Source organism: Vitis vinifera, chromosome 14 (genome assembly GCF_030704535.1).
Source record: "Vitis vinifera cultivar Pinot Noir 40024 chromosome 14, ASM3070453v1".
NCBI lineage: Eukaryota > Viridiplantae > Streptophyta > Magnoliopsida > Vitales > Vitaceae > Vitis > Vitis vinifera.
This window is the reverse complement of record NC_081818.1, coordinates 15,148,767-15,175,869: the sequence shown is the minus strand read 5'-3', so window position 1 is coordinate 15,175,869 and position 27,103 is coordinate 15,148,767. Positions and strand designations below refer to the sequence as shown.

Sequence of the window (27,103 nt, the reverse complement as noted above, 5' to 3'; positions counted from 1 at the left end):
AATTTATGGAGACAAAAGTTTGATCATGATTCAAAACACAGGAAAAGAAAAGGAGTTAGATAAGAATAAGAGTTGATATGTACCTTGACAACCACCATTTGGTTTTATACTTTTTCTTTTTCAGAATCTTCTGATGATCCAATACCCTACGAAGCAAAAGCAACATCCAAAGTTCAGGTAGTCAATTTTTGTCTTTCCTTGTCTTTTCTAGGCAACCAAACAGAAATTAGGGTTCCGGGGAAATCGTGACAAAAATTCTTCCTCTTAACTAAACAGTTTCCGTTAATGACCTACTGGGTGAACGATCCTAGTTGCGGAACAGTTTCCATTTATGATCTATTTGGTTACTGAAAAATCAAAGGAAGGAAACGAAAAAGAAAAGAAAAAAGCGAGCAGGAATCTTGGAAACACCCATTTGAAAGGCGAGAATGTACTTACAAGTTTGTGATTTCCTAGAAACTAAAGGACAGGAAAATCTGGATTTTCTCGGCAACCAAACGGAAAAAAGAAAAGTTAAAAAGATTGTAGAAAAAAAGGATAACAAGAATGGTGATCTTTTGCAGACAAGATGAGGGTGAAGAATGGTGAGCGCTGATTTGAAATGGTAGAAAAATCTCCTGTGATGTTCGCGGAAACCAGAAAAGAATAATGATGCATGTGTGATCTCTTGTTTCCTCTGAAAAATGGATTTCCAAGGGAAAATGGTGATTCCATCCTCGAATATGAAGATCCAGAAGCTCCAAAGATGGGTGTCTGATGATCCTTTCTCACTGTCGGTGGACTGCAATGGCTGTGATGAATATTGCTCTCTGATGACAATGAACTCTAATGGCGGTGATGACTCTCTATAAACGAACCAGCAAGCTTCAATGGTAGTGAACTACTCCGGCAGTGATGAACTCCATAGACGAACCAACAAGCTTCAACGGTGGTGAACTACTCCGGCAGTTATGAACTTGCCTTTTTCAAAGAGAATTTGCGCTCCGCCATAAAACACGCTAAAAGTGACTCCCTATGTCGGTGAAGAACTCTCCTCCAAAAAATGCCCAAAAAGACTCTCTATGTCGGTGATGAAGTCTCCTTTCCAAGAATGCCAGAAAGAGTTTCTCTGTGGGTGATGAAGTCTCTGTTTTTTCAGCCTCAAAAGTCTCTAGAACTACAACTGTTACTCCATTCCCGGTGTGGTGTGCATGCTCCCTCAACAGAAAGATTCCTCTTTTGGAGACTTCCCCAAAAACGACCTCACGAATGCCTGGCAGTTCAAAAAGGTGACTGGCAATTAGCTTCCTTGCATGGCCTGTGGTGATGCTCCCTCACGTGAGACTCTTCTCGAAACCATCATGATGTCATGTCCCGGAAGAAAATGGACCCTTTTTAAAAGTCTCATCGTCATGCCGAATGCATGTCTCCATCTCACTCGGAGCGCATGTGTGATAGCCATCCAGAATGCACGTGCGTCTAACCTACTGAGTCTTTTGGATCCCATGCATGGAGGTCAAAATTGTAGCAGATTTTCCATCTTGAGTGAAAGAAGTAATTACACACGTATTCATCCTTTATCTCATCCAAGCACTAGAATAATTGCAAAAAGATAGGGCCTGTTTTTTAAATTTGATTTTAAAAAAGATAACAAAAAATAGGTTTTTAGAATTTTTAAAAAACTAGCAAGATGTTTTAAAAAATAGTATTAAAAAAAAAAAACAAGAAGTTTGTTTGGATTAAAGAATTTGTATTATTTTTAAAAACAATATATTACTTTTATTTTATAAAAATTTTATAAAATTAATTTATAATAATATGACATTAAATTCAAGTTAAGTCTTATTAAAAAAATAAAAATTAAATTCACAATTATATATATAAGTTAAAGATAAATAATTTTTAAAAAATTATGAAACAATTTTTTTTAATGTAGTGAAACAAAAATTTATATAAGATAAAAATAATTTTAATATTCATTTTTAATACAAGTCAATTAAGTATTTTAATTAATTTTTAAAAAATATTGTTTGATCATGATTTTTTATGTTTTTTTTAGAAACTTTTTTAATGTTAAAGAATCAAAAAAAAAAAAAGTTTTTTAATGTTTTATAAAATTAAGGATATTTGATAATTTATTATTATAAAAGGATTTTAAAAATAAAAAACAAAAAGACTTATAACATTTGTATTGGTTCTAGTCTTTATGTTTACAACTCTCTTGACAGATGGTGCAGCTGAAACCTTCTTCTCAGCCATCATAGAGGTTGCTCTTTCTTTGCCTAATCCAATTCCAAACAAACTATCAATTCCATCATTCCCAAGAAGCTGTTCTGAGTATTTTGGGATACAACAAAGAGTTCTTCATAGCCCTCCATGAGCAGATCAACTGAACTACTGCTGATTTTACTAGTGTTAGAGATTCAAATCAAACAAGGTCTTGCCTGATTTGCATAAAGAAGGCAAATGAGGTTTGTGCTTTGCTTCAGAACAACCAGGAAGAGCCTGCTCCAAATACTCTGCCAAAAACTCGAACTGCTCAGAAATTGAAAGTGCCTGAGTCAGATGATCCGTAATTTCTGGATCCCAAATCTATTTCCCAGGAAGCTACCTTCCTCTTTTGGCACATCTCGAATACATTCTTAAATTCCCCAAGGGTTTCATAACCCAATTTCCTTTCCACGTCATCAGGTGAAGACAAGCTAACAAATGCAACTGCAAGCAAGCCTAAAGCAGAGAACTCCACAGGTTCAATGTAACCCATTGACAGACTATAAATTGAAAAGTGCAAGATGATACATTAGGAGGATATTCCCGAATCATAGCCTTAACCTTATCTGGGTGAACCTTGTTCAAGGCTATGGGTCCATCAGATGCAGTTCTATCATGGGAAAAAAAAATAGCACTGTGTTCACGCATAATTTGGGGTCAATGGGAAGGTTTCCCCTAAATTGACTTCTTTGGCGTCCTTCAACTGCTTCAGCATCAGTCATGTTGTTAGCTGAAATCTCCAACTCCAGCATTCGTTCTTTTCTTATTCTCAAAGCAGAACTTCCCCAGAGATAATCCATAGTAGCAATACTTCTAGATTTTAATCTGTCATTAGACTCAATCTCATGCATGAGACTGTAAATTTCAAAATCAACTTCATCAAACATTGCTCCATAAGAAGACCAAAGCAATGAGATTAGTTCTCTGGAATTTATGTCAACATATTTTTTTTTTAAATCAGAACCACCCCAGTTATTTAATTCCTTTGCTAAAGCCACAGCAGACTCCATATTCAAAGTCTTCCTTCTGCTTCCCCAGGCAAACCTGATTTGGTGGGAAATCGTTTAAATTTGCATGGTAGCAAGAACGAGCTTCTGGCTGTTCACCGCATGCAGTGCATTTCTTTCCCTTGAGAACTCCAGTAGCAGCTAAAATTTATTGTCCATGGCAAATGGATGCATCTGGCTTTCCTGTCTCCATGAATTCTTTCACAAAGGCAAAAACTTTCTCATTTAATGCTAAGCATTCTGGTGCTCGGCCTCCAGGGATAACAAAAGCATCATAGCTTGGGATGCTTAGATCTTCAAAAGTGGCTGTGAGAGTGAAATCATGGCCTGGCTTCTAACTGTAAGTTTGACCACCTCATAGTCTTCCATGTAATCCCCACACAAAAATAAAATCAATTTATCTGATATGCTGGTGATTTCCTCCTCGATAGTGGCAAACTTTAATTGCTCAAAAGAATAGGATCTTTCAGTGATTTTTGTTTTCTGATGGAAGGGGCTGCCAAAACCAAAGCAACAGAAGCTCCCAGCAATGTCATCAATTGTCTTTCAACAGAAGCTTGATGGTGGACTGATTCTTCAATCAACTTGGTACACATCCTGGCTTCCTCATCTTGGCTTTCAACTTTGGATCACATAATTCTCAGTGTCTCTCAACCACTTGTCAGATGGCACTTGGTTCCAAAAAATTGGATGGCACCACCCCTGAAATTCTAGAACAAATGATTCACTAGAGAAGTGTGAGTTCTAGAACAAATAATTCACTAGAAAGATAGAGGGAAAATGCTAACAGCCTATGCTTGTGCGTCATCTTCCAGTAATCATCCTGGTCCTGGAAAGAAATTAACCTAAAACATGGGATGCATAACCAGAAAATAAAAATATACAGAAGAGCAACTTTAGCACAAGAAAAGGGACATGTATGATGGTGTTTGCACATTGGAATAAAATTAAAAATAAAAGACTAAAAGATTGTAACGTCTGATGGTTCTAAAGTTGTTGCCCGCATTGAAGGATCAAGCAAAGGAATGAAAATGATTAATTAGGTGAGAAAAACAAGTGTATGGAGAAAACAACTCAAGTAAATAGCTGAGCACAATGGAAATGACGGGACTAGAGAATAGTTTTTAAGGAATAACAAGATTTATAACACAAATTTGAGACAAGAATTGCACAAAAAACTAGTAACCAGAATTTATAATATATTCCCTTTCACATCCCTATAATTAATTTCGTTTGTCACGCTTTATTTATTTTGAAGGCCTGTTTAGCCATGTTTTTTCAAACATAAGAATATTTTAAAAAATCGTATTCAAATTAAAGAAGAAAAAAAATAGTTTTTAAAATCTTTTAAAGACAAAAGTGTTTGACATGATGTTTAAAAAATGATTAATGGATTTAAAGAGACAAAAATATCTCAAATTTGTAAAATTAATCTCTCTCATATTTGAATTTGAAGAGTAACCTATTTTTAATATAAATATATTTGAATATTTTTATTATTTATATATGTATTTTAAAAGAAATGGTTATTTTGCTAGAAAAAAATAAGGGTATTTTTTGTCCAAAGTGGGAATGATTTCATCCATTTTAATCCATTATCCCTTTAAAAAATATTTTTTTCAAACAAAAAATGAAAAACTTATTTAGATGAAATAATTTATATTATTTTAAAAAATAATATATTACTTTATTTTATAAATATTTTATCAATTTAATTTATCATAAGATGAATTCAAATTCAAGTTAAGTCTAAAGTAATAAATAAATAAATCTACAATTATGCATGAGTTAAAGATAAATAATTTTTTAAATTATGAAACAATTTTTTTATTCCAATGAAACAAAAATTAACTATAAGTTAAAAATAATTTTAATATTCATTTTTAATACAAGTAAAATAAGCACTTTAATTTTTTTTTTTTTAAATTTCTTATTTGACCATGATTTCTTATGCTTATTTTTAAAAATTGTTTTTAAGTTAAAGAACCAAAAAAGTTTTTAAATTTTTTTATAAAAATAAGGATATTTGGCAAGTTGTTTTTATAAAAGCATTTTAAAAATAAAGAACAAAAGGACTTGTTTGGATAAATTGTTTTTTTTTGAAAAAAAAATATTTTGATTTTGTAAAAACATTTTAAATTTAATTTATATAATATTAATTAATTAAATTTAATTGAAGTCTTATTGAAAATGAAAATAATGTTGTAATTATATTAGTATTCAAATTTTAACATAATATTCTACAATGTTTTGATTTAATCTATAATTAATTGAATCAATTTTTTTATTACAAATTATTCTTAAAAATTAAATAATTTATTAGAGAATTTAAATTATTAATTATGACTTACTTGATTTATAATATATTTACATGGTGAGAAATTTTTTTTAAAAAATAATTGTGCATATAAGATAAATAGTAAAGTTATGACTATGATATATTAGTTTTTTTTTTCAATGATTAAATTTATTTTTGAGTTCCAAATTATTTTAAAAAAAAATTAATCTTGATAATAATTAAATAAAAAGTGTCATTTGATTTCGAGTTCATTTGCCTAGTGAAAAAAAAATTTAAAAATAATCATTTTTATGTAGAAGAGAAATAATAGAGTTGTTTTAAACTTATTTTTGTTCATAAATTTCTAGTAGTAATGAGTTTATTATTTAAGATTTAATTTTTTTAAAAAAAAATTAATAGACTTGTTATAAAATCTAACACATTAAGTCTTGTTTAATTTGAAATTAATTCGACTAACAAAAAAAAATCGAAAAATAATTATTCTACGTAGAAGAGAAATAATAGAGTGTGTTTTTCTATTGTTTTTAAAAATTGGTGAAAACAACTTTTACTTGTTCCCTATTTCACTTTGATTTTAAGTTAACATAACATCTTCATTTTACTTTTTTTTTCCCTCATTTATTCTAATTACCTTTACAATTTTTTTTGCTACTTTACAACCTCCACTATTACTCAGTCTTCTTTGCTATAATTATAATTTATGAGGTTATATGTCAATTTGATGATTAAGAATAAGATTTAAGTTAATTTTATCAAATAACTTTAATACTTAAAGTAAGAATTAAATAATAAGTTTTAAGTCAATAACTTAAGTACAATTTAACTTAAAAGTCAACTTAAATTATCAAGTAATAAATATTAAGTTTTACAAAACACTTCGTTAGCTTTCCTTGTCACTTCATCCACTCAATAGTTAGAAGATATTCAATAAATCAATTTAATGATTTAATTATTTAAATTTAAATTTATGAATAAATTAAATGTGTTTGATAAAATAATTTAATAACATAACTTCATATCAAAAATAACTTTTTAACTATTAAATCAAAATAATTTACTTATTTTTAATTGCAAATCTCTTTTACCTCATATACTCCCGAAAGAGCATTACACAACCATGAATCTTTCACAACTCATATTTTATAATAAATATTTTTTAATTGTCTTATACATCTATGATATATGTCTCATAAATAAATATTTTTTAAATTATCTTATACATTTATGATATATGTCTCATAAATAAATTTATTACTAGGATTAGTCAAAATAAATATTAGCTAAAATTGATAAAATGTAGAATGGTGTCCAAATGATAAGAGTCCAATGGAACAAATAATAAAATTATATTAAACCTAGGACGGTGTCCTAATAATTACAAACAAAATGAACAAATAATAAACTTACATATATCTGATAAGAGTCCAAAGAAACAAAAAATAAACTTAAATAGAATTTAGGATGGTCAATGATGAGAAACCAAAGGAACAAATAATAAACTTAGATAGAACCTAAGATGTCATCTCAATGATAAGAGTCTAAAGAAACAATGAACTTAGATTTAACCTAGGATGGTGTCCTAATTATTAGAAATCAAATGAACAAATAATATACAAAGAATATAGCCTAGGATGACATCCCAACGATAAGAGTCCAAAAGAACAAATAATGAATTTAGATTGGACCTATGATGGTTTCCCAATGATTAGTAACTAAAGGAACAAAAAATAAACTTAGAACCTAGGATTGTGTCCCAATGATGAGTAACCAAAGGAATATAGAATAAACTAACACAAAACCTAGGATAGGATCCTAATAATAAGAGTCCAGAAGAATAAAGAATAAACTTAGATTCAACCGAGGATGGTATTCCAATGATAAGAAATGAAAGGAACAAATAATCAACTTAGATAGAACTTAGGATGACATCCTAATGAAAAAACTCAAAAAGGAACAAAGAATAAACTTAGATTTAACCTAGGATGGTGTTCCAATGATAAGAAACCAAAGGAACAAATAATAAATTTAGATAGAACCTTGGGTGGCGTCCCAATGATAAGAGTTCAAAGGAACAAAGAATAAACTTATATTGAACCTAGGATGGTATCCCAATGATCAGGAAAAAAAAGAAACAACAACAACAACAAATAATAAACTTAACTAGAACCTAAGATGACATCCTAATGAAAGAGTCCTAAGGATCAAAGAATAAACTCAAATTGCATCTAGGATGGTTTCCCAATTATTAGAAACCGAAGGGACAAATAAAAGCTTAGATAGAACCTAAGATGACGTCCCAAAGATAAGAGTCCAAAGGAACAAGGAATAAATTTAGATTGAACCTATGACGATATCCCAATGATAGGAAACCAAATGAACAAATAACAAACTTAGATAGGACCTAGGATAACATCCTAATGATAAGGATCCAAAGGAACGAATAATGAACTTAGATTACACCTAGGATGGTGTCCCAATAATGAGAAGCCAACGGAACATAAAATAAATTTAGATAAGAGTCCAAAGGAAAATTGAATTAAGTTAGATACAATGTACGATAGCACTGCAATGATAAGAGTCTAAAGGAATAAAGAATAAAATTAAACCTAATATGGTGTCTCAATAATTAGAAACCAAATGAACAAATAATTAACTTAGATGCAACCTATGATAGCGTCCCAATGATAAAAGTCCAAAGAAACAAAGAATTAACTTAGAACTTATGATGGTGTCCCAATGATGAATAACCAAAGGAACAAAAAATAAACTTAGATAGATAAACTTAGATGGTGTCCCTTGTAGAATTGAGTAGAAAAACTGATCTTGGTTGATGACGATATCTCTACATCATTCCCAATGAGTAGATTGTTATCTACCTACAAGATCTTAGAGCACTACCACGCTTCCCTTCACTTTCTTGTACATACAAGACCCTTTGTTATGAAAATATATGGTTATATCATATAGATGTTAATATCAAGATAAACGTTTAAGAACACTATCTTGACATCTTATTGCAATATATCTCATAAATTAGATACACTGCAATGGATAAGAGTACTCTAATGGATTTGATTAAAACTACTGGTGAAAAGGTTTCCTATAATTAAAACAATGTTTCAAACTATAACCTTTAGCTACAACCTAACCACTTAAATCTCAACCTTTCCATCTACTCCTTTGTTCATTTTGTAGACCAACTTCCACTTATGAGTTTTATCCCTTCAGGTGCTTCTACAAGAACCCAAACTACATTAAAATTATAAGGATTCTAACTATCATTCATAGCTCCTTGTCGAGTTATGAGCACCAACACACTCATTGCTCCATCATAATATATGGAGTATAAACCTCCCACTATGATGTACTCATGTATTGGAAGTAATAGGAATGTTATGTCTCTATACCTTTGGATATATAGTATCTTGTGTATAGTGAAACCATCTTCTAATGTTTTTTTTAGTCTATATCAATGTTTGCCTTATTACACATCATACAATCTTTATCAAAAAATTAAAAAACTGTTTTTAAAAATTCCTAACACTGTTTGACCGTTGTTCTTAGGAAAACGATTTTAAAAAATAAAGTGAAATAAAGAATAGTTTTTAGAGAATAAGTAGAAATTGTTTTCACTAGTTTTTAAAAACAGTAGTAAAACACATAAAACTTTAGAAAAATAATAAAAACAAATAAAATTGAATATCATCCCACTCCCTTTCTCTTTTCACAATATAATATCGATATAAAAAATTTTAAAATATGATTTTCCTTTAAATTACACATATTTTTCTTTTTCTTTTATTTTTTTTTAAAAATTCATTACACAAATAAATTTCAAATCAAATTATACTTAATACATAAAATTTATTAATTTTTAAAAATAATTTAAAACTCAAAAACCAATTTAATTAATATTAAGAAGGAGCTCAATAATATTAATAAGCTATAGGCCAAAATTTATTTTAAAAGTATGAGTTAGGTTTTAATAAAACATCATAAAACTCCTTCTTGTTATTTAGCTTAAAAACATTTTTTAAAAATTAGAGCCCGTTTAGCGGAGTTTTTAAAAACAACTTTCTGTTTTTTAGAAGCATAAAATAATTTTTAAAAATTCATAATACTGTTTAATTATTGTTCTCTGTTTCTAATTTTTAAAATCAAAGTGAAATAGAGAATAACTTTTAAATAACAAGTAAAGTTGTTTTCATCAATTTTTAAAAATAATAGAAAAACACACATGCTATTATTTCTTCTACATAGAATCATTATTTTTCGATTTTTTTAGGCAAATTAACTTCAAATTAAATAGGACTTAATATGTTAGATTTGTTAACAAATCTATTAATTTTTAAAACTTAAATAATAAACTCATTAATACCAGAAATTTATAAATAAAAATTGGTTTAAAAAAACTTTATTGTTTCTCTTCTATATAAAATTATCATTTTCTGATTTTTTTTTTTTCAGTTGGTAAATGAACTTCAAATTAAATAAGATTTCATATATTGGATTCATTAACAACTCTAATAATTTTTTAAAATAATTTAAAACTCAAATAATAAACTTATTAAGACCATAAATTTATGAATAAAAATTGATTTATAATGACTCTATTATTTATTTTATGCACATAATTATTGTTTTATAAATTTTCTCACTAGAAAAATGAACTTCAAATCAAGTGGTATTTTTTTATTGAATTTATTAATGAGTTTAAATTTTTTTGAAATAATTTGCAACTCAAAAATAAATATAATCATTAAAAAAAAACACATATAGATCAGGAGTCATAACTTTACTATTTATCCTATATACACAACTATTCTTTTGAAAATTTTCTCACTAGGTAAATAGATTATAATAAGACATGATTAATAATTTTAATTCTTTAATAAATAATTTAATTTTTAAGATTAATTTGTAATAAAAAAATTGGTCCAATTAATTGTAGATTAAATCAAAATATTGTAGAATATTATGTTCAAAATCGAATACTAAATGTGTGCATATATAATAAAAAACTTGCTCATTTATATGTTAAAAAAGTAAAGCTTTATTCATTATTCATTTTAAATAATATACTATTGAAAAGTAGTATTATTCAGTTTAACAAAAATAAAATTAAAAAATATAAAAATGTTAATATCCTTATATTTCTAATATATAATAAAACAGTATATTTTCTACTAAAAATATAATTTATGGTTTTATTATAATATTAGTATTTATGTTTTATTAAAAACAATCTATTTTTTAAAAAAAAGTAGTATTATTCGGTTTAACACAAATAAAATAAAAAATATAAAAATGTTAATATCCTTATATTTCTAATATATAATAAAGTAGTATATTTTCTACTAAAAATATAATTTATGGTTTTATTATAATATTAGTATTTATGTTTTATTAAAAACAATCTATTTTTTTAATTTATTTATAATTACAAAATTATTTTCATTTTCAATTAAATTTAATTAATTAATATTATATAAATTGAATTTAATTTATTTTTACAAAATGAATTTTTTTTTTTAAAACCATTTATCCAAACAAGTCTTTTTATTTTTTATTTTTAAAATCCTTTTATAAAAATAACTTGCTAAATACCTTTATTTTTAACTATTTTTAAAGCATCTAGTAAAATACTTTTATTTTAAAAAAATTTAGTCATGGCTTTTTTTCTCTCTAATTTAGAAACGATTTTAAAAACAAACGAAATTAAAGATTGGGACATGAAAATATTATAAATTCTGGTTAAATGAGGCCGATGAGATACAAATACCATACTCATTCTTTAGTCTTCAGACTTCCTCTCTTTCACCTATTTTCTTCTCCTTTTCTCTTTTATGTACCTTATTGTCGTCACGATCTCACTTTCTCGTTCCAAACAAATTTTTTCCCCTGGTAGCGTAGAAAGTGAAAGAAACTGGAGGTAGGAAGACGAGGCTCTTGTGTCTCATCTATGGTGGCGTCTTCCCGGAGTGGAATCTAGGGCGCAGCGGAAGCCATAGGCTTGAAAGAAGGGGAAGTGAAAGGCGGAGGACTTTTGAGTTTTATTGGCCGAGAGGCTAGGGCACGGTGTGATTTGGTTCGATCTCAGTGTGGAAACTCGGGGAATCAACTTTGTGTGTAGTGGTTTTGTGGTTGTGGGATTTTGGAAACCTTAGATTTGGGTCAAGGTTGTGTGGTTGGCTGATTAAGCTAGGGGCGGGGCTGCCCATGCGATTGACTGGGTTTTCATGCCGTCAAAACCACTGCCTTGGGATCGGAAGGACTTCTTCAAGGAGAGGAAGCACGAGAGGTCGGAGTCTTTAAGTTTGCTGCAAGATAGAGGACTTGCATCAGGGTTCTTGGGAGTTTGCTTGTCGAGATCGGCAGACTTGCGCCGCCCTACAGGTGAGATGAATCCCACTGGGTTCTTGATGATGTCGGTTTTGGTTTAAACCAAGAAAAATAATCGGGTTCTTGGAAAATTTGGTCTTCGAGCCCTTTTGTTTTTTATGATTTGTTCCTTTTTGGTTTTTAATTTTGAATTTATTCTCTGCACGGAAGAAGCACGAGAGGTCGAAGCCTTTAGGTTTGCTGCAAGATAGAGGGACTCGCATCAGGTTCTTGGGAGTTTGCTCGCCAGGATCGGTAGACTTTCGCCCTCTTACAGGTGAGTTATGAATCCGGGTTCTTGATGATTGTGATGAAATTCGTAGGTTTTGGTTTAAACCAAGAATAATAATAGGGTTCTTAGAAAATTTAGTCCGAGTCCTTGTGTTTTTTTTATTTATTTTATTTTTTTATGATTTGTTCTTTTTTGGTTTTTGATTTTGAATTTATTCTCTCCACGGGTCTGATTCTTTGTTTTAGGGAATTAGTTTTTGATGATGATTCTTTCATGGTTATTGTAGATCTGTTTTTTTTTTAGTCCATTTGTTTGTTAATGTGCTGTTTAGTTGTGTAGAAATTGTTTTTATCTCTTTTAAGTCAAGTAAAACTACCTGTAATAAGAAAGTTCTAGGTTTTAAATTTTTGAAGTTTCATCGTGTTCTTTGGTATTTTGATTTACTATGAACTCATTTTGTATGAATATAGGCTATAGTTATTACTGTTTCTGGAAAGGCTTGTTTGGTTCATGATTTTTTTTCTTGGCTTACCTTACCTACAACTAAACTATTGAATGTTTAATATCTGAAGTTGTGATGCATAAGCCACATTTCATTTAGGTTTTTTAAATTTACAGTATCAGTGACGTTCATTGAAGGCACCACTTTAGGTTAATAGTCAACTTTTAACAAGTTATTAATTCTATGGAGTTAAGTACTTTTTTCAGTTGAATTTTTGGTTATTAGTATTTTACCTATTAAATTTCTTATTATGAAAATTTGGTTTTATTATTTCTATTTAAATCTAATGAGAAATTTGTTTTGTGAATATTTTTTTAGCTATCTTGAGTTTGCTTAGGGAGATTTCTTGCTGCAAAATGTTAGAGAATTGTGTCAGTCCAATTGAAATTTTGTCATGAAAACCCATAAAGGTACAAAACAGAGGGAAAAAAAACAAAATTCAAAAGTACTGTTGACAAATGACGAATATTTTTTCTTTGTTCATAAAATAGATTTTCTTATAGACTAGGAAATGCATTTATATTTTTTCCTTTTATTATTAACCTTCTTTGGCCAATTATAAATCTATGACACGGATTTTACCAACCAAAGTTCTTAAAAAATCACTGTAAAGGGGGCATTTTTATTAGACATTGCCTATATGAATTTAACTGTATTTGGAAAGAAATTGTTAAATTTTGAATTCTATTGTTAATCAATCCTTGGTTTGTAATAATGTTGTTGTTTGTGATTTTATTGTTTTCAAGAGATGAGTTGGAGTGAAGTCATCAAAAAGCTATAAAAATCTATTCTTTTTTCCTCCTCAACATTGTCCCCATATGAGTGTCTAATGTTGGTGTCAATAACAACTCCAAGGTACTCTTCCTTTTTATGTTATGTGCCTGAGTGTGTCTAATTGGTCACTTCTAATTTAGTAAAGTATTTTCATCGTGGATTTAAGCAATGCTGAGTTGTTGGAAGAAAGAGCCTATACACTCATGGAATTGGGATCCATAGAGGGTTTGCCTACTCAACATAATAGCTAATTCATTAGAGATAACCTTTTGATGCTCTTTGGGTCATCAGACCCAGTTGAAAATTACTTTTCTTTCATTGTAAAGTATGTTGTATAGTTAGTTTGATATTTTTAAATTTGATTGTTCATGTGTATATTTGTAAATTGGATTTTGTAGGAATGCATTCTCTAGGTTTGAGAATGCAATACTGTTGAAAAATTCAGGGACAAAAGATACTCTCTGTCGTATAATTAGGACATGTGCCACCAAATGCCACTACATGGCGCACTCATATGCATCAATATACACCAGATGCACAACTATGACTGTTATAACACCCCCATGGGTGATTCAAAGGACCAACCTAAAAGACCGAGTGAAGGACACTGTTAGTGCCAAAAGTATTAGGCGCTTTCTTGTGTAGTTCATTGACTAGCTTCCAAAGTTGATTTCAACCAATATTGGTATCTTGGTCATAAACTTCTTAGGAGAATATTAGAAGATGGGGAATGCTCTTGTTGGTGTGTTGGGAAAATTAATTTTGTAGGTCTTTGAGGATGTTGAGGGTAAAGTGAGTTCAAAATCTATTCAGCTTTGAACCAAGCAAGCCAAAATGGCCCATTTGATCTTAGGAAAACTCACAAAAAATGAGAGTGTCATTTGCAAACAAGAAATGCGACACCTCTTACCCTTCACCACTTTTCCCCCTCACACTAACTTCTATAAGAGATTCACCCTCCCTAGCTCTCTTGACAGGGTAGCTAAGGGCTTCCATTGCAACAACAAATAAATAGGGAGACAAGGGGTCCCCTTGCCTTAAGGCCTTGGAGCTTTGGAAGAAACCAAAAGGGATACTATTAGAAATCACAAAAAACCTTGGAGAAGATATGCACTATTTAATACATCCTACCTATTTTCGACCCAAATTCATCTTTTCAAGAACCGAGATCAAGAAATTCTAGTTGGCATGGTCATACAACTTTTTAATGTCTAACTTACACAATACTCCATAAACATTGCTCTTCAATAGAGTTTATTGCTTCATTTGTTATTAGCACTGCATAAAAAAATTGTTTAGCCTCTACAAAAACATTCTAGTTGGCATGGTCATACAACTTTTTAAAGTCTAACTTACACAATACTCCATAAACACTGCTCTTCAACATAGAATCTATTGCCTCATTTGTTATTAGCACCACATAAAAAAATTGTCTAGCCTCTACAAAAACATTTTGGGAATTGGAGATCACCTTGGCCACTACCTTCTTTAGCCTCATTGCTAAAACTTTCACTAGGACTTTATATAAACTGCCTACTAGGCTAATAGGTCTAAAGTCTTTTAAATCCTATTTAGATGTTAATCTATCATGAAAGATAAGATTTGATGATTGATGATGAGGAATTCAAGGTTCATGTGGTTTCTTCTACAAGAGTAAAGGCACTTTTGTTGGATTTATGCATTGCAGACAACAAGAACATGAAAAGTTATTTTCATACTGCATCTAAATAGATTGTTAGGAAATTCATTGATTGGTCATACTTCAGTATTTGAGCAAATCAAACCTTTGGTATTAAAAATCGTCAAGGCTTCATTTGTTGCACCGAAAACTTCCAGCTTTTGATACAAGTCACTAGGCTAATTGAATAAGGACAACTTTGTGACTTTAATTGGATTGTTTAAAATTGCAAATTGGAAGTACATCCATCCTAGTGTTCAACTTCACTTTAATGGGATAATTCCAAATTGCATGTAGGAAGTACATCAAGTGGTTCACTGTGAGGTAAGCTCCATTTTAGTCAAGATTACATTTTCATTAATTAGAATAGGATGTTATGAACATTTGGTTTCGACATTGTGTAATGTTATGTCAAGGCATCTACTATGGGATTTTGATATGTTTTCATTTTCATGCTACCTTATTCATTCATATTGAATTGTAAAACACAAGTGGTGGCTAGACTACTTCTTTGTCTCAGAATCCATAGCTAGCAAGGTTCATATCTCAGACATTCTCCCTGACATTGGTGGCAACAGTCATTGTCCAATTGGCCTCATTCTCAAGCTCTAGTTTTGCAAACAATAACATATCCAATTGTTGATGACAATTTGGATTGGGTGTTTCAGTGATCAACGCAAAATCACAACATGAAAATAAATTTTGATGGTGGTGAGGGAAAAAAATATAAAACTGAATTACAGAAGCACAATGACATCAATATAATGATGGAAGAATATTATTTATGGTTTTTGCATCATTTTTTTAATTTTTTTTCAGGAAAATAGTGAAACTTGTGCAGAGGAGAAATCAAAAGGAATCTTGAAGATTTATTTTTGAAATTTACAAAGTCTCAAAGACCATAAGATTCGAATGGCGGAAAATCTTTGGGATTGGACTCTCTAGCAACTGTTTTTGAGCCCTGCCATGTACTGGATGTTCAAAGTTTAGTAGGTTTGAGGTTTTTGGAGGTTGCAGCTCTTTTTGTCACTTGATTCCTCCTAAATGCTACCATTGAGATGTCTTAACTCTTATGAGTTGTAGCTATAGCTGTGGCGGGAACTGTGAGCACTTAATGAAATCATTTAAGTGTGCATGATTTATGGATGGCTCTCTACCTCTCCACATATTCACAGACTGACACATACAATTGTTCGGAGCATTTCCAAATGATATGTTCTTATTAAAAAAAATTATAAAACTTCAAGGTTGAATTGGGATATACTTCTCCAAATTCTCAAATCCAAATGCATCCCTCTATTATTCTGATTCTTTTTGTACTAAATTTTTGTTGCCAAATTTAGAATTTCAGCTAGCTTGTGTGAAAAATGATTGAGATCATAAATGATCATAATTTGGGATCAATACATGTCACACCAAAAAATGATTGACCAAATCGCATAGCAATGATAACTGAGTGAATGTAGCACAATGATGATGTTGGGGGAGAGGTGGTTTATCTATCACATAAATGAGGCTTCCTACTTTTGCACATCAATGGGTGTAGAAATAAACTCCTTGGAAAGTTCATCCTCTTGCAAATTCACTTTCTTTTTTGGTGGTTTCTTTGTACTAAGCTTAGGAAGGAAAAAATAATTGTAGTAGAAAATATCATCTTATTTCCTGCTAAACATAAATAAAATTTTATTGGTTATGGCCATTTTTTTTAGTATAAGTGTGTTGTGTGACTATTCTATTTAATTTTACCCTTGTCAATTCTTGTTTTACTTTTTTCTCTTTATTATTTGTGCTTATCACTTCTGCTTCTATTACATATTTGCTAAAATAATATTTTAGTTATATCTTTTAATTGATCTATAAGTTCAAGTTCATCATCCAGGTACCTTCATGCATGCAATCATTTTTTTTTTGTTTTGTAATTCCTTAAAACTTCTAAAGAGAAAATTGTGGAAGCCTTACAATGGCATACAAAAATGTAGTAATCCTAGTGTTCCCAAACTACTTTATTGACTTAATTCTCAGGTTTATGAAATACAAAAATGTCACATCTCAAACCATGGGAAAAATGGAAAGTAACATAGAATGCTCCAAAGAGCTTCCTCTTTTCATCTTCATATGAATATCCATGAAAGTACTTTCATCTCTCGTTACTTGTTAGAATAGTGGAGACACATATTTGTAGATGGCAAATATGGGAAATTGGATAGGATGTCAATATATCTTAAGGTAACATGGCCAAAAGTTATATTCTTCCACCTTCAAAATTTTTTGTTTTAGTAAAATTCATATTGTGCATGATATGGCATATATGCCTTCTTTTGCTATTTGATACACCATATATTTTATGTGCCAAAAATTGGCATTGGAAGCTTTGTCCTGAGCTATGTTAGTAAAAGTCCCACCTTCCTATTTGAGGCTGAATAAAGTAATCTTTTTCAGTATGAGCACCCACCATATCAGATGCTTGAATTATATTGCTTGCAGCCTTTGGACTAGCCTTCATAGTTTTTTTCTTTTGGTTTCCCACAACCCCTTCTAAACAACTTTATAATAGTTAACACATCCTTTGTTGCATTCTACGTTTTCCTTTTTCATATTTTATTGTTATATTTAGAAATTAGTATTGTATTCTATTCTTATATCAAAAATAAAAGTTCATTGAAATTAAGATTTGTTAACAGTTGATACTGTAGAGTAAATTTATGTGATGGTACTAATTATAATGGCCTTACCAATAGAATCATTCCGGAATTTCTAGTGATGGTAAATTGTTGGTTAGCATTATTATTAGGGTATTATTAGAATAGTGAAAAGTGCTAGCAATTTGGATATGTATGCTTGCCATTGGGTGGATTCCCTGCTGCTTTGATTTCTATCGACAGTTGCTTGCGGAGTCCTACCTTCCATTCAATTGCTGTAGTTAATGATAATTCTTTCCCTTGAGTACAATGCTTTGTCTAATCCCTACTTTGGTCAACTGATAATTCACAATGTCTTTTTCTAAAAGATTGGCAGTGATTTATTTGATTGAATGTTTATTGGTTGCTTAATAGGACTTATGTTTCCAAATCCTGTATATAATAATTGAATATGTAACCTGCAATTTGTTTTATTCTAGTAGCTTGTACCTTTCCTTAGGTTTTCAATATGAATACACTACAGACAAATCTTTAATTAGTCAAAGATAGATTATTTATACCTCAAGGGCTCATGTCCTATAGGGTGTTAAAAAAGAAGAATGCACATCAAATTATACAAGAAAAAAGGAATTTTTATTGCTATTATTATTGAAAAACATCAGCTCGCCTTTTACCACAATGAGATGAGGCAGAAGTTGGTTTGCAGGGGACTCCAAGTCCTTTGAAGCTTTGTGGATGTGTTTGGGGAGAAGCTTAAGGGGACCATTGTGGAAAGAAGTAGAGGTTTGACGTCGTGGATCAGGTTTAAGGGCCTTAGTTTATGTTGTTTGCTGGAAGGAGTGGAAACTTGCTATAGGGGTGAGTTTGCTAAGAGGTTTGTTAAAAGTTGAGAGGATGGAGGTAGAAAGTTTAGACTGGAATGTCGTGCAAATGAGACGAGTAGGTTCATTCATGCTCTATGGTTGACTTGGAAGAAGAAGTATTGTTTAGTGTTCCCGAAGGGGAAAGGCTTTCTGGGAGGTTGGGCCACGTTGGTTGAAAAGCTCCATTCTCTTGGAGTAATGACACGTGAAGAAAATTGTTGTAGAAAAGACTGGGAGGCTGCTAACTCTGACACTATGTTAGCGAGAGGGTCAGAGGAAAAAGGGTGTCCTCTATTTGGGAGGGGGCCTCAACTGAAAGGTCATTAGCCCAAGGCAAGAGCATTGTGGGCCGGGTGATGGAGTTTGAAGTGGATAGGAGGCCCAGTTGTTTTGAGGTGGGCCAAACCAGTGGTGCTTCTAAAGGCCCATGGAAAGTGGGTCGACCCATTGTTGAGGATTTAAAAGGTCCAACGTGTGTGGGCCGATCCTTTGCTAAAGCCTTAAAAGGGGTTAAGGCTCTTGGGGGCCTTTGAGCTGTTGAATGCTAGAGGCCATATGGGGATGATTTTGGCCTCTAGATGGGTTCGTGATTCGACTCATGGTAGTTTAGCTTTAAAGGCGTATCAACAAAATTTATACCTTGAATACTATTACTAAAGTAGCCAAGCTACTATAGCATAGTGGTTCTAGGATCGTTCACTGGGAAGGGTTTTCGCAAACACAAGTGATATTCAAATTAGGAAAATAGGTGATTTTCTTATGGATGTTAGCTTTAAAAGAATATGTAAATGTTTTAGAAATATTTAAACTAATCTAAGCTAACATTAAAGACTAAAATGAAAGGGTGTAAAAACAAGTTTCTCAAAGATAGGATAGCTATGCTCTGACTCTTATGCAAATTGGAAATCTCAGGATAGGCTCCTCGCATTGGGGTTGCAACTATGGTGATGCTTGCTTCCCAAACCGGTATGGATTTAGCAAATCAAGTTTTAATCCTTTAAAATGGCAAAATAGATGGTAGTGAATTTCATCAATGGTTATTCACCTTAGACTTCCTTTGAATGGCTCGTAAGAGATAACTAATGGTCTAAAGCCAAAAGCTTACCAAATATTGGCAACTCAAAGTCATTCCAGGTAATAAACTCACCTTTCAATGGCCATTGAAATTGGTTCTAACGGATTAATGTAAAACTTGGAATTGAAAACCTCACCTTCCAATAGCTCGTAGGAGATAACTAATGGATAGAAATCCAAAAGCTTATCAAGTATTGGCCGTTGGAAGTTGTCCAAAGGAAATAAAAACCAAACTTTGCATTAATGAACCTTTAATGAAAAACGACTACCTTACCTTCCGGGTGCGAGAAATTTCCATGGGATTGCATCCAAGCCATCACATAATATCCATACTTTGAGAAACTAAAAGTTTTAGCCAATCATCCTTTGAGGAAAAACCCTCAGAGGCTGTTTGGCTACTAAGAAAATAGAAATGGGAGAGCTCTGTAAATATTCTAAGTGTCAAACGTAATATATCATATTCTATATATCAATATATGTTACAACGGATGCAAGGGGATATAAATAGAGAAGTTTTTCCAACATTCCTAGCTAAGAAATCTTATGATTGGTGGATTATAAGGAGAAGAATGGAAATTTATACAAAAATATCCAAAAGAAAAGATCTCGTGTGGAGTCGGCAAAAACAGAGGAAAATTCGCACCACGCATGGGCTGTGCGAATTTGGAAGGTGTTGTGCGAAATTTTCGCACAAGCCTGGAGCAGTTGTCTTCCAAAGGCCATATCTTCCTCATTTCAGCTCCAAATCGTACACGGTTTGAAGCGTTGGATTCTTGACTTCCTGAGCTTTGAAATGGTATATAGCATGTAGAAAATGGACTTTAGGAAGTGCTTCAAAAGTTCCAAAGAAGACTGCAGCTGCTGTCCTCTGTTTTCCTCTTTGTTTCTTTTTGCTTCTCTTTGCTTCTCTTTGCTTTTCTCCTTTTGTTGGCTTGCTTTGGTGTAGCTAAAAGCTTGCTTTAACTTGTCCAAGTAGCTCCTCCATCATTTGGCATGCTTGAATTGATTCATAAGCTGATATAAACATGTAAACTTGCCACAAAATGGTTAAAACCAATTACTAAGGACCTTAATGAATTAATTGGGTTAAATGAATATGATTTCTACTCAAAGGTGCTTAAAACCATTATAATTAGGTCTACAAAATAACACTTTTTGGTAGTAATCAGTTCGCTTCCGCCGACACCTCATTGTGCATAACTCACCGACGAAGCTCTTATGGAGGAGGCCTCTAGGTATAGAGTTTTTCCCTTTTGTTCTCTTTTTTTCCTTGGGGAAGTGGGATTTTTCTTATTTTTCTACTCTTTCTGGCCTGGATGGGGCAATCGTCACCACTGGCGGGGGATCTGACTGGGGCTATGTTTCAGAGGTAAACAGGTTAGCAGTTTTGGACCCTTTAAGGGTAATTTTGGCATATGGGAGGGAGGCGGATGGTTTTGGATTTTTGTGTAAGGATCTAGGGGCCGATGAGGAGGTGATAGATGATTTATTGGAAAGGGCAATACAAGAGGTTTTGGAGGAGGGGGAGGAAACGGGTACTATTAGGTGGTCTTCTAGTTGTTTGGCTAAGTTCAGTCGTTGCATAGGAATGCCAATGGAGGGGTTCGAATGGGAGATTTTAACCTTGTTGAACAGGATGAAAGAGAGGAAAGATCAGAAGGGGAAGCTGGATGGTAGGAAAAGGAAAAAATTGGAGTTATCAAGGTTTGAAAGGGAGTTGAGAAAGTTGGAATGTACTGTGAATTATATTGGAGGAGGAGAAGAGAAGGGGGGCAACATTTTCAAGTCTAGGTGAAGATTCGAATGCTTTCCTAGAATGTAAGAGGGGCTAATGACAATGACAAGAGGAAGGTGATCAAAGCCTTGATAAAAAAGAATAAGGTGGATTTGGTTTGCTTATAGAAAACTAAGATCCAAGAAATGTCAAGGAGTCTCGTTTGCAGCTTAAGAGTGGGGAGATCTGGACTCAAGGGATGCTGTTGGAGGTATAGTGGTTTTTTGGGATAACAGGGTGTTGGAGTTGGTCGATTAGGAAATGGGAGTGTTCTCAATCTCATGCCATTTTAAGAATTGCGAGGATGGCTTCTTTTGGACATTTACAAGGGTTTATGGCCCAACTTTGAGGGGGGATGGGGAGGTTTTTGGGGTGAATTGGGGGCCATAAAGGGTCTTTAGAGTGGCCTGTGGTATGTTGTTGGGGATTTTAACTCGATTATTTGCCCTGAAAAGCGCAACAGGGGAGGGAGTTTGAATTTAGACATGAAAAGGTTCTTTAAGGTAATAGAAAACTTAGAGTTAGAGGACATACCGTTGTTGGGGGCTCCTTTTACCTGGAGTGGAGGGGTGAACAATTAGTCAATGTCAAGGCTGGATCGTTTTTTAGTGAATGAGGGGTGGGATTGGTGTTTTAGCGGGTCAAGGCAGTGTGTTCTCTTGAGACCTATGTCTGACCATTTCTCGATTCTTTTAGATGGAGGAGGTCTGAGAAGAGGCCCCTCCCCTTTTAGATTTGAGAATATATGGCTGAAGGTGGAGGGTTTTAAGGATCTTCTGAAGTCGTGGTGGGAGGGGGACAACTTTAGTGGCTCTTTAGGTTTTATTTTGGCAGCAAAATTAAAGGCTTAAAGTCTAAATTAAAGGAGTGGAACAGAGATGTTTTTGGTAGGGTTGAAGCCAGGAAGGATTTGGCTCTGAACCAGGTGGACTGTTGGGATGCTAAGGAAAAGACTAGCACCCTTTCTTTGGAGGAGTTAGAAGCTAGAAAAGAAGTGAGGGAAGAATTTAAAAAATGGGTTACGCTAGAAGAGATATCTTGGCGGCAAAAATCTAGGGAAGTATGACTAAAAGAGGGTGATAGAAATACGACATTCTTTCACAAGATGGTCAATGCTCACAAAAGGAGGAATAACGTGGACATAATTAGGATTAATGGTGTTTGGATTTCAGAGGAGAATGAAATCAAGGAAGGGTGGTCAGTGCATTTCGGTCTCTACTATCCAATCCGGGGGACTGGTGCCCTTTTTTATTGACTTTGGAGACTTTGGACATTTTAGCTTTGGAGGTGTTGTTCACAGAAGAGGATGTGTTTGGTGCTCTGTTGGGGTGTAGTGGGGACAAAGCATGAGGGCCTAATGGTTTCTCTATGGCTTTCTGACAATTCTTTTGGGACTTTGTGAAGGATGATGTGATGAGATTTTTTAGGGAATTCTATGAACACGGTAACTTTGTTAAAAGCCCGAATGCAACCTTTTTAGTTTTAATCCAAAAAAAAAAAAAAACGGGGGTTGAAGATTTAAGGGATTTTTGGCCTATAAGTTTACTGGGGGGTCTGTATAAGTGGCTGACCAAGGTTTCAGCCAATAGGCTAAGAAAAGTGGTCTCTAAGGCCCAAGGGGCTTTTGTGGAGGGAAGACAAATCCTAGATGCAGTGCTGATAGCTAATGAAGCCATTGATTCGATCTTAAAAAATAATGAACTTGGTATTTTGTGCAAACTTGACATAGAGAAGGTATATGATCACGTGGAGTGGTTTTTTCTTCTCATAGTTATGCAGAAAATGGGTTTTGGGGAGAAATGGGTTGGGTAGATCAAGTGGTGCATCTCCATTGAAAGTTTCTCTATGTTGGTTAATGACACCTGTACGAGTTTCTTTCAAAGCTCAAGGGGTTTGAGGCAGGGGATCCACTTTCGCCTTATTTATTTGTGATTGCAATGGAGGTGTTTAGTTGTTTCATTAAGACGGCAGTGGATTGAGGTTTTTTGTTGGGTTGTAGGGTGAAGGGTAGGAGTGAAGAAGGGGTTCAGATTTCCCATTTGTTGTTTGTTGATGATACCTTGGTGTTTTTCCAAGCTTCCCAAGATCAATTGACCTATCTTAGTTAGTTGCTTATGTGGTTTGAGGTTGTGTTGGATTTGAGAATAAACTTGGAAAAGAGTGAATTAATTTCAGTAGGTAGGGTGGAAAATATTGATGATGTTGCTTTGGATTTTGGTTGTAGAGTGGGTAGTCTAGCATCCACTTATTTGGGCCTTCTTTTGGGCGCACCGTTTAAATCAGTGATAGTTTTGGATGGAGTGGAAGAGCGGGTCCTTAGAAGGTTGGCTATGTGGAAGAGACAATACATATTTAAAGGAAGGAAGGGGACCCTAATTCGAAGCACATTGTCAAATTTACCCATTTATTTTATGTCCTTGCTACGCATGTCAAGCTCAGTTAGACAAAGACTAAAGCAAATTCAAAGGGATTTCCTTTGGGGAGGTGGAAATTTGGAGCGAAAGCCTCATTTAGTAAGATGGGAGTACTAGTGCTTAAGTAAGAAGAAAGGGGGTGTGGGGGTCAAATGCCTTTTCAATCTCAATAAGGTTATTCTTTATAAATCGAATTAGCATTTTGCAAATAAGATAGAGGCCTTGTGGAATCAAGTGATTAGAGGGAAGTATGGGGAAGAGAGAGGGGGATGGTGTTCTCGAGAAGTGAGAGAGGCGCATGGTGTTGGGTTATGGAAAGAGTTAAGGATGGAATGGGACTTTGTGGGTTCTAGGATTTCCTTCCTTGTAGGTAACGGGCGGAGGGTGAGATTTTGGAGGGATAGATGGTGCGGGGATTCTCCTTTGTGTGTGTCTTTCCCTTCCCTGTTTGCTTTAACTGATGATAAGGATGCGTGGGTGGCGGATATTTGGGACCCCTTGGCTTAGGGGGGTTTTGAGAAGGGAAGGGGGGTTGGAACCCTTGTTTCTCAAGAGCCTTCAATGATTGGAAGGTGCAGGAGGCGGAAACCTTCTTGGAGCGGCTGCATGGGAAGAGAGTGCGCAGAGATGTGGAAGACATGGTGTTTTGGACCGAATCAAAGTTAATAATTAATAAAAATATGAATAGTAAAGAAATATTAATTGAATCATTCTCTCGTTCAATTTAAATAATGCACATGATGCTACTATTAATTCCATGAGCGGTTAAAGTTAGGGATACTCCATGTCCAAGTTCATTAACATGCTATTGAAATCCTTTTGAGTTGGGTCCTATTTGAAGGATTGGACAATTAGACACATACACACCTAACTCCCATGGATGAACCCATGTAGAATAGTGCCTACCATACTTAAATTCCCTTTTTTTTTTTTGTTGATTATCTTGCACATGACATCACTTACCACAGTGAACAAGAATGAATACATGGTTCCTCTTGCCTCTTCTTTCTATCAGCCTTAAATTCACCTTTTGGCTTCTTAATTGATAAAAATGACAAAAACAACCTAGTCAAGCTACCCTCATCCATGTCTCCATTTGATCTCAAACTTCTCCCCACTAATGACGTGATCTAAACAATTCAAATCCACATGGTTATAAAGTATTTTTTAAGTAAACCTTGGAAACTACCCTTTTTCTTTAGCAGTTAATTTTTTTCATTTAAGATTTCAATAGCTACCAAGGAAATTGTCTCTTGTCAGGCCTCTTAAAACCTCTTTCATGAGACCTTAGCAATGATATTATATAAATGAGTAATAAGACTAATGAGTCTTAAATTTCTCATGTGGATGGAGCTTTCTTTTTTGGAGCTATAGCTAAAATGATTAGTTTTAATATTATGATTAATAACTCAATTTGCATGGAGCCTCTAAAAAAACTCTTAATCAATCCTCCTTTAAAATCCTCTAAAGATGCTAGAAGAAAACCATACTTGATGCAATATCACCATCAATATTAAAGACAAACTCTCTAATTTGTTTATAGATGATTGTCCTCTAATGTTAGTTAAGATAAGTATGTGTCGAGAATCTTTGGATCTCTTTATTCCTAGCCCTGAATCGCTTAGGGTGCATGCTACTAGTCCTAGGGCTCTTTACATCTAATCGTAGTAGAAAAACATGACAATAAAACCATAAATAAAATAAATCTAGAGAGAATGATTTAGATGTTCCCAAATCTATTCCAGTTCAATGAAGTCGTGTAGAGTGAATCGCAAGCCTCTCGCAAACCAAACAACCTTTCGTTCGACTCTCTCTCACAGACCCAGGCACTAGAGAAAGGTGGTCTTCTCTCTAGAAGGGAGGGTTAGGGTTTCTCTCTGGAATCGCAAAGTGAAGAGTACAAAACTGAAGCCCTAAACCCCTAAGAGAGGCTTCTTTGTGGGCTTTAGTGACTTGAGCCCAATTTGACTTAAATCCTTTAATCCATCTCACTTGAGTCTTAATTAGTTTATTATCCTTATTGAGTTCTAATTAATTAATTATCATCGTCTAGAAAAACCATTCATATGATTGAGTGCAACTTTCTGCCCTCAAAACTGTGTCACCATGAATCAAAAGCTTGAAGGGAGACCATTGAGACTCATAGGAAAATATTGGCTCCTTAGAATTTAATTTTGAAATTGACTCAACATTTTGCTACAAAGAGTCAACTATACTACAGTCTCCTATGAAATTACAACGAGATACAACTCGGGTCTATGACCTACTATTTGCAACATGCAAGCTTCCCATGAATTAATGTTTGTAATCTGAAGAAAATATTCTTCTTTTTTCTGTGCCAAAACTGAATACAAAGTGACCTATATATATATATACAAGTGTGATTCCTAATCTAAGTTATATAATATGCACAATCACTATCTCTAAGGAAACAATAACTAATTAGGAGAGATTCTCTCATCCATTAAAAATAGAAAATATCCTAACACAATCCCTTTAATCTTGGCACTTAATTACAAATCATAATCCCATATTTCCACACTCCCCCTCAAGTTGGGAAGTAGATGTCTAGCATTCCCAACTTGCTTTTCATGTTTTCGTAGGTGGCCTTTGGAAGTGCCTTTGTCAAAATGTCTACTGTTTGATGACTTGAAGGAATATACATAAGTCTGATTGTTCCCCCTTCAAGTTTCTCCTTGATGAAGGGATGGTCTATCTCCATGTGCTTGGTTCGGTCGTGTTGAACTGGATTCTTTGCAATACTTATGGTAGCCTTGTTATCACACAAAACTGTCATAGTGGAGTTTGATATAATTCCAAGTTCCTTGAGTATTCTTTGGAGCCACATTCCTTCACATATCCCATGATCCATTGCCCTAAATTCTGCCTTTGCACTGCTTCTCGCCACTACGGACTACTTCTTGCTTCTCCAAGTCACCAAGTTTCCCCACACATAGGAACAATACCCAGTAGTCGACCTCCGATTTGTCAAGGATCCTGCCCAATCAACATCTGTGAATACCTCAACTTCCCTACTTGAGGTTTTCTTGAAGTAGAGTCCTCTACTCGGGCTCTTTTAAGGTACTGTAAAATTCTATATACGGCTTTCATGTGTCTTTCAGTGGGATTGTTCATGTAGCTCAAAGCTGTGGATGATATGAGCAACTCGAGATGTTTTAAGCTCAAGCCTCAAGATGCTATGAACAATTCATGGCT

The 27,103-nt window shown here is 33.3% G+C and overlaps 1 long non-coding RNA gene across 2 annotated transcripts; it reads left to right on the top strand.

Annotated features, from left to right (window-relative positions):
* Nucleotides 1-11,332: 11,332 nt before the first annotated feature.
* LOC104881538 (uncharacterized) lies at nt 11,333-16,269 on the top strand. Of its 2 annotated transcripts, XR_009467690.1 has the most exons (3): nt 11,333-11,952; nt 12,109-15,834; nt 15,943-16,269. It is a non-coding gene; the product is annotated as an uncharacterized LOC104881538 (long non-coding RNA). The 2 variants fall into 2 exon arrangements; XR_009467689.1 differs by having other exon boundaries at nt 11,339-15,834.
* Nucleotides 16,270-27,103: the final 10,834 nt, after the last annotated feature.